The following is a 17,879-nucleotide window of genomic DNA, read 5'->3' on the forward strand; positions in this document are numbered from 1 at the left end:
TTAAAACAACCATTTATTGAATACTATATAAACATAGATGCTGCAAATTATTGCTACTTTTCTTTAGAGGAACTAAACTATCATCATAAGTCAGTTTATCTGGTTTGGTCTTGGAATGCCCAAGGCCTATATGTAATTTCACCCAACTCATAGGTTAGTCCTGGCCCACAAATTCCAGGCCTCAGGAGGCCACAGACATTTAGGGAAACCTCATCAAACATTCACATGTATCACAAGATAATGTGGACAGGTCAGTTCCCTCTGGAGTAAAGATTTCAGAGCATTCCCTCATTCCTGCATGCCAAGGATTGGGATGAACCTCCCAGGGTCTGAAAGATGCCAGCCCAGCAAATATTTCTGCACACAGAAAAATTCAAGGAGCTGTCATTTTGAGAATTACCAAAAATAGCTGTAAATCATTACCTAGACCATTTGAAACAAGAAATCCTTCCTCAGCAATACAACTGTTACAGTTCAAGCTTGAAAGATCACCCACTATTTGATGCTCGTGAAAAATGTGCAAGTAAAACTAGGTCTTCACTGAAATAAAAAAACAAAACAGAAAAAGGAAAATTTAGTAACAAGTTAAACATAGCTCTTATTTGGTACACAAACATAAGCTAGATAAAGAGCAGGAAAATGGGATTATGTATTTAAGGCTTAGTTGAAGAGTGGTGTCTGGCTTTATAATTGGAAAATGAGAAATCTATTTCAACAAAAAAATCTACAACTCCTAATTATCTAAGAGGTATACCTCTTAGATAATACCTTGGCATTTTGGATATTCTATGAATTTCATAAACTCCTTTGCTATGCTGAGAGTATGTTTTTTCTGTTGATGTCAAAAGTTTTCCTACCTATATCTGAAACCAAGCAAGACCCTGTGGGACTCCTGGGCATGAAAGCCTTTCTGTGTCCCCTGTTTTTTGTTTGCAGGGAATAGTCTTCAGCCTCCATGACCTTCCCTGAGTTCCAAAGAGCAGGTCCAAACAGTTGCTAATCAAGGAATGGAGGCGATGCAAAGATAAGGGAGGAGCAGCCAAGAAACAGTAGTGCAGCCTTGGGGCAGGGTCCTGCTTCTGCCTCAAGGGACGCACATAACAATATCTTTAAGCTCTTTACAGAACTAAAATTCCCAACAAATGGAAGATGTTAGCATTCTTCATTCCAGAGAAGCTTATCAAGAGAGACTACCTGAGGCCAGATTAAAGGAGTGCAGGCCCTGCACACACCCTGACCCTTATCAACAATTCCGCCCTTGAACCATTGCTATAAAACTCCTCACCAAATCCTCCCAGGTTGGGACACACACTTTTGAGAGGCACGAGCCCGCTGTGTCCCTCTTTGCCTGGCAAAGCAATAAAGCTATTCTTTTCTACTTCACCCAAAACTCTGTCTCCAAGATTTGATTCAGCACCGGTGCACAGAGGCCAAGTTTTCAGCCTCATGTCTAATAGTATTTATTTGTTACTAATATTAACCTACTTGCAAGTCATTTTTAGCATATTTATCTTACAGGGAGGGAATCATACAAACTTTGAACCAGTAATTTAAGGAATTACTGGAACAGCTTGCTCATTAATACCTGTGCACTTTGACACATATTATATATTAGAGGCAAATAGACATGGAAGAGAAAATACCACTCCTTCATATGTAAGGCTATAGAAGTAAGAATCTAGGTGGGTGCAAAATGAGGAAATGATTCTTTCAAATCCGTCATTGGAAGATACACATCTTGCTTAGAAAAGCTGCTTTCTTTTTTATTTTTTTTATTTATTTATTTTTGTCTCTGTTGGGTCTTTGTTGCTGCTCACAAGCTTTCTCTAGTTGTGGGAGCAGGGGCTACTCTTCGTTGAGGTGTGAAGACTTCTCATTGCGGTGGCTTCTCTTGTTGCGTAGCACGGGCTCTAGGCACGTGGTCTTCACTAGTTGTGGCTCATGGGTTCTAAAGTGCAGGCTCAGTAGTTGTGGCACACAGGCTTAGTTGCTGCACAGTATGTGGGATCTTCCTGGACCAGGGCTCGAACCCGTGCCCCCTGCATTGGCAGGCAGATTCTTAACCACTGTGCCAACAGGGAAGCCCGAAAAGCTGCTTTTTAATTGTTCTATTTGGGGCAGTAGGCCTTCTAGTAGTCAGCAAACATAGAGTTGAGGAAATTGGCCATGGCAGGAGGTTGTGAGAATCTGGTTGTTTGCCATGTCAAGCATATGGGTTGGACAATCACTTATCAAGATGTTGTAGAATATTTAAACATTAGATGGAAGATTGGCTTTGACAACTTGTAAGGTCCTTCTAGTCTTAAGGTTCTATGATTCTAAGCCCTGCTGTTCTGTATTGTGAATACTGCCTGGTTGTAGGCAACTACCCATAATCCTTTCTGAGCTACCAGATAAGACTTAAATGTCATATGGCTGGGTCCTGTTGGCATCTCTCCAATGCAGCATGTTTCCAAATGATGTGAAAGTCAAACAAGGGAGAGCTAGGAGAATATCTCTTCTTTTTTGCAGGTACTACCTGATGTGGCACAAATGAAAAATAAATGTTAATAGTCTCTGAAGATGGATTTGCATTTGTCAATAATGACTATACCTAAACTAAAATGTATTCTTTCTGATTTTTCTTCTACTGTTTTCCTCCTTCTGAACTACATTTTCCCCATTGGCTTGTGACTAAAGTAATTGTAGACTGTCATTCTAGCACCTGCCTTCCAAATAAAGGTATATTTCATCATCTAGTGATGCTCACCACAGACATTCACCATAATGGAATTACCAAAGCGAATAATCAGTCTGGTTAAAGCTTTGAAGGACTCAAATTAACTGAATTGTTTTGTGAATGTCTGATAAAATTTACTTCCCAACTGCTTTCCAAGAAAGAAAGGACCAACTATTGTTCATGTCCTACTAAACTTTATAATGAAAGTTAGCGGAAAAAAAGATTTTACAGCTAAATATTCAGAAATTCCTGAATTTCATCAATTGACTAATTTCCTTGAGCTCTTGTGCCATTATTGTTTACACATGATTTTATTTTCATTCTTTGAATTCCAATGGGAAATGAATATTCTTTCATACCATCATTGGAACTTTAAAAAATGTTTGTGAAAAAAGGATACAAACAGTGCCTATTCTATGAACCTAAGAAAAATGCCCACTTAAAGGCAGCTGTGGCAATTCACGGACCTCCATTTAGCTATGACAAATAATTTAGAAAGTGGAACAATGCTTTGTAGTACCTTAAGACAAAATGTAAAGGCAAAAAACTGATTTAATTTCTAAAGAGATAGTATGTCCCTTTTAGAGAAAAGGATTAACTTCTAAAAGAATGAACTTCTTATGCATGAAAAGAGATAAATTCTAATAACGGCCAGCCTGTTAGAACCTGCTCCTCTTAAGCAGGGCAAAAACAGGCACAACAATGCTACAGCATAAACCTTTGAATAGAAAGCATTGTGAGGAAAACACGTCTTTTCATTAACAAATAAAATATTCCTCTACCCCTATTAAAGGTTTGCATGTTTTAATTTAACAGAAGAAGCGGGAGTTCTATGGTGAATATAAAGCATAGTAATTGAGTTTGGTAAAAGGGGGCTTGAAACATACTGTCAGAATGAGATAAAATAGGTTGAAGCCCGAGTATTCCAAACCCTTGCCCAGTAATATATATAGCAAGAATGTAAGAAGTTGAAAAGCTCTACAGTCTATTCCTTGGTCTATACTTTAACACTAGAGAAAACGGGTCTTGTAAGAAAGCATGGGCAAAAAAATAGAGGTATAGAGCAGAAACAATTATGAGTAAAGAATGAAAATCAGCCACGAGAGGCTTCCCTGTCAGCCTGTTGCCTGAAATTCTTCCTATTGGGACTCATTCCTTTAGCTTCTGAATGGTGCTTTAGGTTCAAGAGCTCCCTACAAAAATGTACTTAAACTCAGAAGGCGTAAATCCTTAAATTATTAGCAACAAACATATCAGCAGGGATTATAACCATCTGTTTTCAATCCTAAAACTGTACTCAGAGTTGCTTAAAGGAGGAAGTAGTTTCCTGGTGGAAGGAAAGGGAATGTCTAAAGGGGAGAGGGAAGGAGCCAAAGACAAACTGTGCCTACTTCACTATTTTGCCAAGAACCTTGCTCTGGCTGACAAACCTGGAAAAAAAACAAAAACAAAAAACATGCATGGAGCCAATACAAATTTCATAGGAAAACTGCATGGAAGTACACTGTATGGTAATCGTGTTTATATACCTCTCTCCACTAAACTCTTGCAGGGAAGAAACTGTGGCTTAAATTTCTTTGAATCCCCAGTAACTGGCATATAATAGGTTTTCAATCAATATGTGTTAATTTTATTCAGCCAATGTATATTCAAATGAGCATTGAGAACCTTAGTTATTGAGTTTAGTTCCATTTTAAAAACTTCCCAAGAAAGCAGGGTGCTAATTATTCATTTGAAGTGGGAATAGGATACTTTTGTTTGTCACAGAGCAGGATTTCAGGCAGAGTAGGATTGAAAGACATTCAGCTTTGTCCAGAGTGCTTCTGGTCAAGGAATATTGGTAAATATGATGTTACATAGAGTGGTCGTCTATAGTTGATCTGGGAGAACTACTGTAGGCCCAAGGAACATGGATTAGTCAGGGAGGGAAATGGGAACAATAAAGATGAAGAAGAAGATGATGATAATGATGATGATAAATAATAACAATTAATAGTAGTAGTTAATATTGATTAGCATTTACTATGTACCAGGCACTGTTCTAGGCATTGTATAAATATTCATTGGATTTACACAAGAATAAGGTAGGTATATTACTTCCATTTCATAAATGAGGAAACTGAAGCCCAAAGAGTTTAAGTAATTTGCCCAAGGTCACAAAGCCAGTAAATGGTGGAGCTATTTGAATTCTAGCCGTCTGACTCCAGAGCCACCATCTTAACCCTTAAACTATACTATTCTGAAGACCCTGGGGAGTAGGATTTTTGAGAGATCTACTTTGGCCAGATCTCTTCAGTGTGTTACTTAAATAATATTGGTATGTTTCAAACCAATTTGTCCTTGAAGAGCTCCTAGGGACAAAGGCTGGTTTGGACTCAAAGTGAGCCATTTCAAGGGTATTAAGTTCTTGAATGGATTATTTGTCCTATTCCTCTGGGAGAAACCTAGCAGTTTTCAAGATGGGTGAATATAGGAAGATTGGCCCCCATTTCCCATACCTGGCATGAATAAGTTCAGTGCATGTACTGGTGGAGAATACTTTTAGATTCTCATTGGTTCAGTGTAAAATCTGTCTGTACACTGAAAATTCTGATGCCTCCTAGGGGCATTTCTGGGCCACTGCAAGTATTAACAACTCTTTAACTTATCAGAAACTCCCCTGAATAAATTTGCAAATGGAGATAATAGGAATGTAAATGAATTCTAATTAAAGATTTGCTCTTTGTGAATAGCCTCCCTTTTGTTATGTGCTCTCCCTATGAGATATGATTTGGTAGGGATAGATAGTAATATTATGTAGTGTGATGGCTTTTAAACAGTTAGTTTTAATTTATAAAGAATGGTAAGTGAGAACACTGTGCATAGCCTAATGATTCAGGTTAATTTTTAGATTCAGGTTGCTGGCTTATTTCCCTTTTTTCATGTACAAAACTTTGTATGCCCCAAAGCTTTTATTTATATACCGAAATGGCAGTTTTTCTGTGCCCTTGTGCATGCTATTTATCATATGAAACCAGGAGTTGAAGTAGTATTCAGAAGCGTGAATCCACACACACACAATTTCCAAATGCTACTAAATCTGTGTACTCCAAATTGTGGACATTCATTTTAAGATTTCGTAAAGATGTGTTTCAGCAGACCTCTGTTTTGTAGTATTACAGCTAGAACTAAGAACTAAAATCAAATTTTGTGGTTTATCTTTCAACATTCATCATGGCGCTTTCTGTGAAATTAGATGATTGGTCAAAACCAAAAACAAAACAAAGCCCAAACAAACTTTCCAAACCAACTTCCCTGCAGAAAGGAAGGCAGAAACTGCTCCAGGACAGAAAGAAGCATTTTGGGCTTTCCAAATAAATTTCAAAACACTTTTGAGTTAAAAAATAGGGTTAATAACGTAACCTTATTTAAAAGCCACATGAAAGAAGGTTTTAAAATATTCCCATTGTTTTAAAATGTACTATTAGCTCAACAATGGTTTTAAAGTGAGCACTTTAGTTTAAATTTTGGGTTCTTCAGTAAATTTTAGGTAGGATTCTCTCTTACCCTTCAGTGATGATTTCCTAGAATAAAGAAAATCTCTCTCTCTTTGTTAGTCCAGGTATAGGGACTACTTTTATTTATAACAATGGGCTTAAAAGGTTCAAATGTAGCAAGTTTTGGGAAACAACATTATCAGAATAATTTTCTTTGCATATTTCCCTAATTAACAAATAATGTTCTTTTTATTTGGTAAAATTCAGATAAACTTTGAAATGCTGCCCCCCCCCCCCCGCCCCCAACCCCACGCCAAAAAAAAAAGACTAAGTGTTCTGGCTAGCATACTTTTGTGGGTTATCTCTGCCTTTTTTTTTTTTTAACATCTTTATTGGAGTATAATTGCTTTACAGTGGTGTGTTAGTTTCTGCTTTATACCAAAGTGAATCAGTTATACATATACACATGTTCCCATATCTCTTCCCTCCTGTGTCTCCCTTCCTCCCACCCCTCTAGGTGGTCACAAAGCACCGAGCTGATCTCCCTGTGCTATGCGGCTGCTTCCCACTAGCTATCTATTTTACATTTGGTAGTGTATATATGTCCATGCCACTCTCTCACCTCGTCACAGCCTACCCCTACCCCTCCCCATATCCTCAAGTCCATGCTGTAGTAGGTCTGTGTCTTTATTCCTGTCTTACCCCTAGGTTCTTCATGATCTTTTTTTTTTTTCTTAGATTTCATATATATGTGTTAGCATACGGTATTTGTTTTTCTCTTTCTGACTTACTTCACTCTGTATGACAGACTCTAGGTCCATCCACCTCACCACAAATAACTCAATTTCTTTTCTTTTTATGGCTGAGTAATATTCCATTGTGTATATGTGCCACATCTTCTTTATCCATTCATCTGTTGATGGGCATTTAGGTTGCTTCCATGTCTTGGCTATTGTAAATAGAGCTGCAATGAACATTGTGGTACATGACTCTTTTTGAATTACGGTTTTCTCAGGGTATATGCCCAGTAGTGGGATTGCTGGGTCGTATGGTAGTTCTGTTTTTAGTTTTTTAAGGAGCCGTCATACTGTTCTCCATAGTGGCTGTATCAATTTACATTCCCACCAACAGTGCAAGAGGGTTCCCTTTTCTCCACACCCTCTCCAGCATTTATTATTTGAAGAATTTTTAATGATGGCCATTCTGACTGGTGTGAGGTGATACCTCATTGTAGTTTTGATTTGCATTTCTCTAATGATTAGTGATGCTGAGCATCTTTTTACATGCCTGTTGGCCACCTGTATGTCTTCTTGGAGAATGTCTACTTAGGTCTTCTGCCCATCTTTGCATTTTATTATCATATCACTGAACCATTTTACAACTCTGTAAGTTGTAGAAAATGAATAATAATTCAAATAACTCTTGTCCATAGAAATGCAAATCAGTTGTGTCTGACAATGCAATTGATCATTGCCCTTCATATTGACCTATTTTGCACCTCTTTGTATATTTCTTCATTTACCAGTGTATGTGTGGTTCTTCGAATTTTCCTTTGAAGCAGTTATAAGGTCTTACTGGTACCTCATTGATTACTGATTTAAGTAAAATGGTTGACACATGTTTATTTTATATCTGTGTGACAGTCATGGCTTTACTCTTTAAAAATGTATCCTTGGGACTTCCCTGGTGGTGCAGTGGTTAAGAATCTGCCTGCCAATGCAGGGGACATGGATTCAAGTCCTGGTCTGGGAAGATCCCACATGCCGCGGAGCGGCTGGGCCCGTGAACCATGGCCGCTGAGACTGCGCGTCCGGAGCCTGTGCTCCGCAACGGGAGAGGCCACAGCAGTGAGAGGCCCGTGTACCGCAAAAAAAAAAAAAAAAGTGAAAATAGCATTAAACTAAAAATTGTGATGCTCAGGAAGCTTATGAAGATTATATTTAGATAAGATCATACTATTACCAATTTATGTGATGTTTTTTCTATCATTACTTCCTTACATAAAACTATTTCTTATTTGCTTTTTGTTTCCAATGGTTTTTAAAAATTATTTCTGACTACTGGGCTTTTAAAAATGATGTCTGTCCAACAGGTATATTTATTTGGATAAATCCTACAAATGAATAGTTAGGTTACATGCATAATTTGGTTTCAGATTTGCATGTGTACAATGCAATAAAGTAAGGTACTCTGATTTTAAGACATTTATTTCAGTGTATCTAAGGAATTGCCTCATAATATCAGATTAGCTCCGTTTCTCCTCTATAACAGCTACAATTTCTTCAAGATAAGATTGACAAATATCATTAGAGTCTTGCTGCAGTTCTTTTTTATAGGCAGACTTTGACTTTCCTAAAGTACTATATAAGAAACTAGCGGGCTTCCCTGGTGGCGCAGTGGTTGAGAGTCCGCCTGCCGAGGCAGGGGACACGGGTTCATGCCCTGGTTCGGGAGGATCCCACATGCCACGGAGTGGCTGGGCCCGTGAGCCAAGGCCGCTGAGCCTGCGTGTCCGGAGCCTGTGCTCCGCAACGGGAGAGGCCACGACAGTGAGAGGCCCGCGTACCGCAAAAAAAAAAAAAAAAAAAAAAGAAACTATCTTAGTATACAGCTAAGGCATCTGAAATTTCTTTCAAGCCCGATTACTGCCTGCGTTACTGTGTTGAGTCACTGGGACAGTTGCTATCATACATAGCCGTGTGACCAATCCATCTCTGCTCTTCGTTTGATCTCAGTTAAGTCTTGGTTTCATAAGTTCACTTTGCACTTGTCTTTTTATATTTAAACTTTTCGAAGGTCACAACACAAATCAGTGGCAAAACAGGGAACAGAACTCCCAAGAGAGTTCTAAAATATTAGAGGCTTCCATCTTAGAACAGTGATGTCATCAGGAAGATTCTTTTTTTTTCCTTCCCACAAACACCTAAAATAACTTCTTATGATAAAATCTCTGGAGGGAAAAAGGGATCATATCAATTTCAATTTTTTAGTATCTATTTAATTTGAATAATCTTAGAAAGAAATAGCAAAAGTAGAATTAACAATATATAACTTCTCCTATGCTGTTAAAACTATCAGACAAGAACCTAAGAAACTAAGTGAAGGGAAAAACTAGAACTCATTTTGTAAGCAACTTATCTGTCAAGCAGCATTTGATGCAAGAAAGAAGGAAGGTCTTGTGGGGTTTTGTTCAGTGTTTTTGAGGATTTAGATGGGTTTTTATAATTATTTGGGGACCAGGTAAATTCTATTAGAAATGCTGTGGGGGATTATTAAGTACTTTTCACCACATTGGCATTCGCTTGCTCAATGTATTCACATAGCTTTTGGTTATTTTAAAGGAAAATTCCTTGTCACCCACTATTTTGCATTCTTATACAAAGGTTTTTCTTTCTTTTTTTGTAAATTCATTCTAGTTCACATTTCCCACTGTTTTCCTTTTTTCTTGACAGTTCTGTTTAACTGTCACTCAGTATTCTATACAGTGCAGAGGGTATTACAAAAGTTGACTTAAGATAAATGAGCCCCTGATTATAGTACAAGAAGCCAGTTGCTAGGGCATGTTTTCTTCCATAGTCTTTTGTTATTGAATTAATTCATTCAGGTGCTTCTTTTCATATTGGAAAATTGCTTGTTTCCAGGTGAATCTTGTAAAATATTGTCTTCATTATTGAGTATGCTCATATGAAAGATTAAGGTGGAAGTACTGATATTAAAAACTTATGCTTGTTAGGTAACTCTATCAGAAAGCAGTCATTACCACATCTGTGATCATTTGAATATGTCCAGAAACAACAACCACAGATACTGAAAGAATTGGTTTTCTTCAATACCCATCCATCCAAAGGTACTGCTTTTTAAAACAGTCGGCTTAATGACTGGGACTTGAAAAGAAATATATTCATTTTGTAAAGTTCCCTTATAACCAGCCATGCGTTGGTTGGTTGGTTTTTTAGCTTTTGATTTTTTTCTTATTGAGATTATATTCACATAGCATAAAATTCATCATTTCAACAATTGTAAAGCATGCAATTCAGTGGTTTTTAGAATATCCAAAAAATTGTGCAATCATTGCCATCACCTAATTCCAGAGAATTTCCATCACCCCAAAAAGAAAACTTGTGCCCATTAAGCAGTCACTCCCCATTCCTCCCTGAGCTCCAACTCCTGGCAACCACTAACCTACTTTGTCTTTATGGATTTGCTTTTTCTGGACATTTCATAGAAAAGGAATAATACAATATGTGGCCTTTTGTGTCTGGCTTCTCTCACTTAGCATACTGTTTTCAAGGTTCATTTACGTTGTAGCATGTATCAGTACTGCATTCCTTTTTATGGTTGGATAATACTCCATTGTATGGATATACCACAGTTTGTTTATTCATTCATCAGTTGATGGACACTGGGTTGTTTCCACTTTTTGGCTCCTATGAATAATGCTGCTATGAACATTCATGTAAAAGGTTTTGTGTAGACATACGTTTTCAATTCACTTGGGCAGATACTGAGGAGTAGAATCGCTGGATCATATAATAACTCTATGTTAAACTTTTTGAGGACCTGCCATACAGCAGCAGCACCATTTTACATTCCTGCCAGCAATGTATGAGGGTTCCAATCTCTCTACATCCTCATTAACACTTGTTATTATCTGTCTTTTTTGTTATAGTCGTTCTAGTGGATGTGAAGCAGTATCTCATTGTGGTTTTGATTTGCATTTCCCTAATGCCTACGAATGTCAAGCATCTTTTCATGGGCTTATTGGACATTTGCATGTCTTCTTTGGAAAAATACCTATTTAAACCTTTGCCCATTTTTTTTTTTCCTTTGCCAATTTTTAAATTGGGTTCTTTTCTTAGCATTATGTGGATAAATGTGACATAAAGAGAATAAATTTTGGAATTAGATACATGGGGTTTCCAATCCCTGCTCTCAATAATCTTGGGTAAATTCCTTAATAACAAGACATAGTTTCCTACCTATAAAATAAGGATAATAGTACTGGCTCCATGTATTTGAGAATTAAAAGAGAAAATATATGTAGATGTGTGACACAATCAAGAACAGTCATTATTATTGATATTTTTAACATTATTATCTGAAATGAATCTCTTATTTTTTCAATGCCATTGATTAATTCATTCATATATTGACTGGGGATTTTTTGAACCCACTATATGCTAGACATGGTGACTATCCCAGTATCTGCCATTAAAAAATCAGATAGTTTAGCAGATAGGGAAAGCTGGATATGTAAGCAAATAACAGAGTGAAGTAAATATTTTAATCGTGATAAGTACAGCGGACTCTTGGAGGTCTGAGGAATGATTGAGGCTTTGTGTCAAGGCCACTAATAACCTACTTGCTTGATAAAATAGACTGTCATTCTTTGCTTTGCATGTTAGTGAAGTTAGGTGCCTAAGTGTAATTCTCTTTTTATTACATATGAGAATTGAATTAAATTACAAATGAGAATTAGAAGATAAATATACTACAATTATGATCTTTAGCCTCTATTCAGCATATGGAAATACTACAATTCCATGTTTCCTTTCATTTTAATGCCTACTAGGGGCTTATCTGGGAAACAATGAAACCATTGCCCTTCAGGAATTCTGAGAGCTGACTGAGCCAGCTAAGTTACATGCCTGGTACTGGTGCCCTTAGAGATGCAAAAATTGAAGGACAAAGACACTTGATCAGTGTTTACTTTTACAAATTTCATAATTGTTTGTATATATAACATATTTAATAGTAGGAAAAAGTAATCATTTTTCCATTTCCATATACAATATACTGTAGTTTTTGAAACCATAATTTTCTCTGCTTTTTCTATCTAAAAAGCTCGAGAGTTAAAAAAGTATCAGAATTCCATATGATTAAAAAAATCTTATTAAAAATTAACAAATACCATACTACTTCTGTATCCCCACACATGTACTATTTTATTCCATTAAATATTTACATTGCTAAGATGACTCTAACTCCAATTATAGCATTAAGGTTTTGAATGCCAAGATTAAGAGACCTTGTCTTCCTCACTATTTGAAATGGCTGTGAGGTTCCTCCATCTTGTGGAGTAATTATTATATATATCTATATACTTGTCTGTATGTGTGTGCGTGTGTATTTTAACCTTTAACTAAAATTCGCCTCATAAGAGGGAACAGGACTTAAATTACAACTTATCTTCTACTGAATGTAATTGTTTTAAGACAAATTGAAGTACATTTCCAGCTCTTACAAAATTGGCAAGACACAAATGAAATACCACAGAGATATGAGACCTGGGGTTGTGAACCAGAAGTCAGATATCTGTAACCTCAGCTTTTCTCTTTCCATGTAGCTTCACCCTCCACTCACTCCATTATCTTAGCAATTAAACAGGGAGACTAGGCTTTCCAGATCCAGAGATCTGACTCTAGGCTCCCAGCTATCCACAGGATGGACCCCCAAATGCTACTGGACTGAAAAGGAAATATTCATAAGAAAATCGGCAAAGTGAGATATGCCTTGAATATCTGAGGAGTATTTTACAGTAGGAAAAATGTCAAATTTAAGTTGTTGTTTCCCAATCTATAGAACTAGCAGCTTAAACCTGTTAAAGAAACTCATTTTTGTATCCTTACAGTGCCCAAATTTTGACCTAAAAATACATGTGATTCACTTTCTGTAAAGCATGTTCATGAAAAGTTGAATGTACAAATATTATACTATTTGGAGAATCAACCTACTTTCCTATTGGCTTATATTTTACTTTCAGAGATGCCAGCTCTCACACTAACATTTTAGCTTTCTGGTATTTTTATCCTTCAACCTCTCTGTGAAGTAGTCAAAAGCCTATAAACAAATACTTAAATGTTCTGGGGGAACCCTTGAAAGGAACCCCACAGGGAATTCCTTTCCTGAGTGCAAAAATTATTTTGTAATGCCTCTAGGTTTAAAGTCTTTTGGTTTCCTAATCATCAAATAAAAAGAGTAATCTCAGGCAACTTTTGCCATTAGAAGAGAGTGTGTCTTACTGTTTAGAGGGAAAATAAGGCTAGATTCATTTACAATCTTATAGTCAAAACACTAACAATTTGCAGCCATGAACATGTTTTACTGACTTGCCCTGCTACTAGGAAACACAAGATAGTAAATGAAGTATAAAGAACACTCTGTACGCCTTCTATGTAGTTATTCACTGCCAAGGGACGACTGGCAAAGTTATACTATACTAACGTAGGAATATTGAAAGAAGAACTCTGAGACCTTGAAATGAATTGAGAATACTCTCACACTAACTGCATCAAGCTGACAGTTTCTCTTTTGTTAATATTAGGAATACAACATTGCACGCCCCTTGGTGATAGGATTACCCATTCCTCCTGGTCTAATGTGACAAGTGAACTGCTTGGGATTGCTGCTGCCTTTCATTAGCAGTGAAAATGATTTATGGCTAAAGATGGAAGTAAAGAATGGTAGATCCAGAAATCCCTCTTCCTAATAAAACCAAAGATACTGATCAAAGATGATTCATACCCCCCAAAAGATAGCCACTTCTGAATTATTTTCTTTGTAGATTTTCCAAACTTACTGCTTTTACTCTTTCTTTTTTCCCTTTGGGCCATTTCAGTAATGAATAGAAGAGAAGAGAGAATCAATGATAATTTCTGGTTCAACAGAAATTAGATGACTTGGATAGATTACCTATTCCTATAAAAATAGTCTTTTTAATGAGAGTTTTTTTCTTGGTACCATATTGGTGGTGGAGGTAGGGTATGGTAGTAAGAACTCTGAATGTGAGAAATTGCTCTCTATCACTGTGACTACAAGCAGGTAAATTAATCTATCTGTACCTCAGTTCCCCTTATCTGCAGAACAGAAACAAAAATGCTTATCTTATAGGATTGTAGTAAGGATCAAGTGAAATAATGCATGGGAAAGGGCTTTATAAAATATAAAACAAGGAAACTTTGGTTGTGGGACTAGTGTTTGCTCTCTTGTGTCCTCACTTCCCTCTTTGCTCAGTTTATTTTTTATTTATTTTTTGGCTGGGCCACACAGACCCATGCCCTCGGCAGTGAAAGCTAACCACTGGACCACCAGGGAATTCCCTTTGCTCAGTTTAGATTCCATGATCCATGATGATAATCAATCGCTTGAGCCCACCCCTACCACACTGGCCCTCCTGTGCTTTCTCCCCTCTTTTTTACTCTGTTCTTGGCATAATATCAAGATAGATTAAGTACAGATTAAGTTTTTAACAACACAACAACAAAAAGAGAATGGGTGGTGAATTTAACCTGAGCTCTACTTTTTATTAACTTTTGGGAAATCAGTTAGCATTCCCAAGCCTCAGGCCTCAGTCCCTCATCTATGAAAGAAAGTGATGATGATACTTCATGCAGTTGTTGTGAAGATTAAATTCAATAACATTTGTAACATGACAGCACAAGACCTGGCACACTATAAGCATTTAAAAAGTTGTAACTATTATCAGCAGTATTTATAATCCATGATAATTATTTTTTCTCTGCTGAGAAGACCTGACACTAATTTACAGATGTTCATTTCCAAATATATATGCATGTTTGCTCTATGAAAATATTTTAAAATTCTGATTTAATATTCTCATTTAATAACTTTACTGATTGTTTTTAAACCCTCTGCTCTTTTCCTTAATACCTTGAAGAGCCAAGAGCTTTCTAATTATTATTGTCCATTTGGCTTATTCACAGTACAATAAAGAATTTTTAAAAAGAAAACTATGGTCTTAAATCTGTCCTGAATTTATAAAACATGACATATAAGATGTGCAAATATAATACATGAATAAATGTATTCAGATTCAGATGAGAAAAATTTTTGTAATGAAACTTTATGAATGATTCTGAAACTTGCCTTACACAGCTAGGTAGGCTAAGTAATATTTTCCTCAAAACCCACATTATGGTTCCATAGGTTTTAATGTTTTCTTTTAGATTTAGAACACATTAGTCAAAATGTTGACACTCTTTTATAATGAGTTTCTGGTTACAAAAGAAAAATCCACTTTAACCTTAGTGTAACTCAAGGCATTTAAACAATTCTCCACGGCATTCTATGGCCTCTTGTTATCCAATGAATGATATTTTAGTAAAACAATGAAACGTTCCATGTTCCTTCTTATTACCATCCATCATCCAACAGCTGTAAAATCACCAGCTGCTGGGAAAAAGAGAACTACATCAGTTCTCCCCAGCTGCAAGGAGAAAAAGCTTGAGATCTCCTCTTCACATAGTTTCTGGGATCCCAGCAGGCTGGAATCAAAGTACAGTTTTCCTTGACACAAAAACTCTAGCCTTGTAAACATGTCAAAAAGCACATACACTATGATTTATTCCTGTCGCTACTGGGGAGAAAGTGTCTGTGAGAAATGTGGTAGAAAAGGCTGAGATAATATAAGATAACAGCAGCAATGTAGATAGAGGCTACCATACGCCAGGCACTGGCTATCATATTTTTAAGCCTCACAATAACTATATAAGGTAGACATTGTTCTCATTTTCTTAGGGGAACTGAGGTTCAGTGAGACATTAATTTAGTAAATGCTGTGGGGAGTCAAATCCAGATCTATTTGACTCCAATGCTAGGGTCTTAAACACTGTGCTGTTCTGCCTTCCAGTGACATGAACAGATAAGGAAAAACTGAACTGGTGAAGGCTAAATGGAATGGATTGGGAAGAAGGGGAAACATGGAAAAGGTGGTACTACTTTAAAAGACACAGGAGGAGTGTTTAAAGGTAAATGAGGTTGCGAACTGGTACCCCACTTCATGCCTTTTCCTACCCCCCTCTTCCAAAGAAGGAAAATGGCCCTAAAATCTTATGTAGCTTAAGAAACAGACTAAGTATCATTTCCATTAACTTCCCTAGTTCTCTGTCATTAGCCATCAAAAATTCTAGCCCGTAAAACCAGATTTCATTAACTAATTGCTCATCCTCACAACATTGGCTGCAGGGGATTTGGCATAGTCTATAAAGCAGCAGCTCTCAAACTTTAGCAAGCACTGGAATCACCTGAGGGCTTGTTAAACACAGATTCCTGAGCCCCATTTTTAGAATTTCTGATTCAGTAGGACTGGATATATATTTGCAATTATAACAAGTTCTGAGGTAATCCTGATGCTGCTGGTGCAGAGACCACACGTTGAGAATGACTGATATAAAGAAAAACTGCTAAAGAAAGTCAGATTTATACACACATACCTATGACAAGCTGACTAGTAAAAGAATGCTCTCTTAAGAGGCTACCTTCTGTTCTGCAGACACAATTTATGAATCTGGTTATTTACAGCTGCATATGTATAATGAATGGTGTTCACAAATATGGGAGGACAATTGACCTTATGACCATGCTCTTAATAAAGCAAAAGACTATGCTTTTAATGTGCAATTTGCTCAGCTAAGCAATCATAGGGATAAGAATATCACATTCAAACCAGGCAACTATGTCCAAATTTAATACCAGCTCTTTATAATCGAGAAGAAATATATACATGAAAATAAAATGCACCTAAGCTTAGGGATGGGAAAAATCTGAAACCAGAACCATTCACATTTCCAGTCATAAGCCTCTGCTGGTCCAATTGCTTATGGCGTTTTTTTTTTTTTTTTTTTAAAGAGAGTTCTTCTGGAACCAGATCCCTGCAAGCCATCATGGCCTTGGCCACTTACCTGTTTCTAACCCCTTACCTGGCCCTAGCTCCACGTGTGACTTGGTCTTGCCTGGTTTTGGTACATGCTATAGTTACAGCACGGGGGGCTACCAGCATTGTTGCAGAAGTTGAAATCAGTACATAAGCTGGGGAGTAGGATGTCACAAGATGAGTATTATTTTAAGAAGATATGGCTTCCAATTTCAAAGGAGCCTGAGATGAGTAAGGAAATGAGGTTTCCATCCCATAGGGTCTTCTAGGATGGAGACTTCTCATTCTAATATCCTTTTGAAATGGAAAAAACCACTTACTATACAATCCCCTTTTCGTGGTTATCCAGATCCTCTTTTTAGGTTGATAATTATCTATTTGGGTGGCGGGGGGCAGGGTCTACAGTAACTTTAGTGTGGCAGAGAAACCAAGCTGCAATAAGTCTACATGATTAGAGCAGATGAAGGTTACCTTTCCAAAGGGTAAAGCCTAAGCCTGGCTGGCAGCACACAAAGATTAACACCAAAGCCCAGGGAATTCTCTTGTCTGGTACAACACTGCATTGGCCTATTCATGATATGAAATGAGTGACTGCACAACCACGTTGAATGAAAGTATGAGGTCCGACTGGCCAGAGGCAACATCCCGACAGGAGATAATCACTGAAGAGGTTGCTGAAATAAAGTGCAGTTACCTACTCTCCACTACTCCTTGCTGAGAGAGGTGAGGGTATGGGATGAGCAGTAAATGATGTTCTTCATTCTTCAAGTAAGTAAATCCTGATAGGATGGGGTTGATGGTCAATCAAGTAGTAGAACAGGATGAAAATCTAGGCTAGTTCTAGATCTTTCTAAGGAAAAGAACAGCAGTGATAAGGGAAAAGAGAGGAACATTAAAAATGCCTGCAAGTATTAAAAAGGAGAGCCTTCTTTCTTTTCACTTATGTAAGACAGGAGACGGCATCTTTTCTTTTTCTTGTGGCAGTGGCAGCAGACTTGCTGGTTTTCACAGA

The 17,879-nt window shown here is 37.2% G+C and overlaps 1 protein-coding gene across 1 annotated transcript in view; it reads right to left on the bottom strand.

Moving 5' to 3' along the window:
- The window catches only part of NTN4 (netrin 4), a 106,271-nt gene that overhangs the window by 45,910 nt on the left and 42,482 nt on the right, over positions 1 to 17,879 (bottom strand). The gene's annotated exons all lie outside the window — the stretch shown is intronic.

Source organism: Delphinus delphis, chromosome 11, assembly GCF_949987515.2.
Source record: "Delphinus delphis chromosome 11, mDelDel1.2, whole genome shotgun sequence".
In the NCBI taxonomy this organism is placed as follows: domain Eukaryota; kingdom Metazoa; phylum Chordata; class Mammalia; order Artiodactyla; family Delphinidae; genus Delphinus; species Delphinus delphis.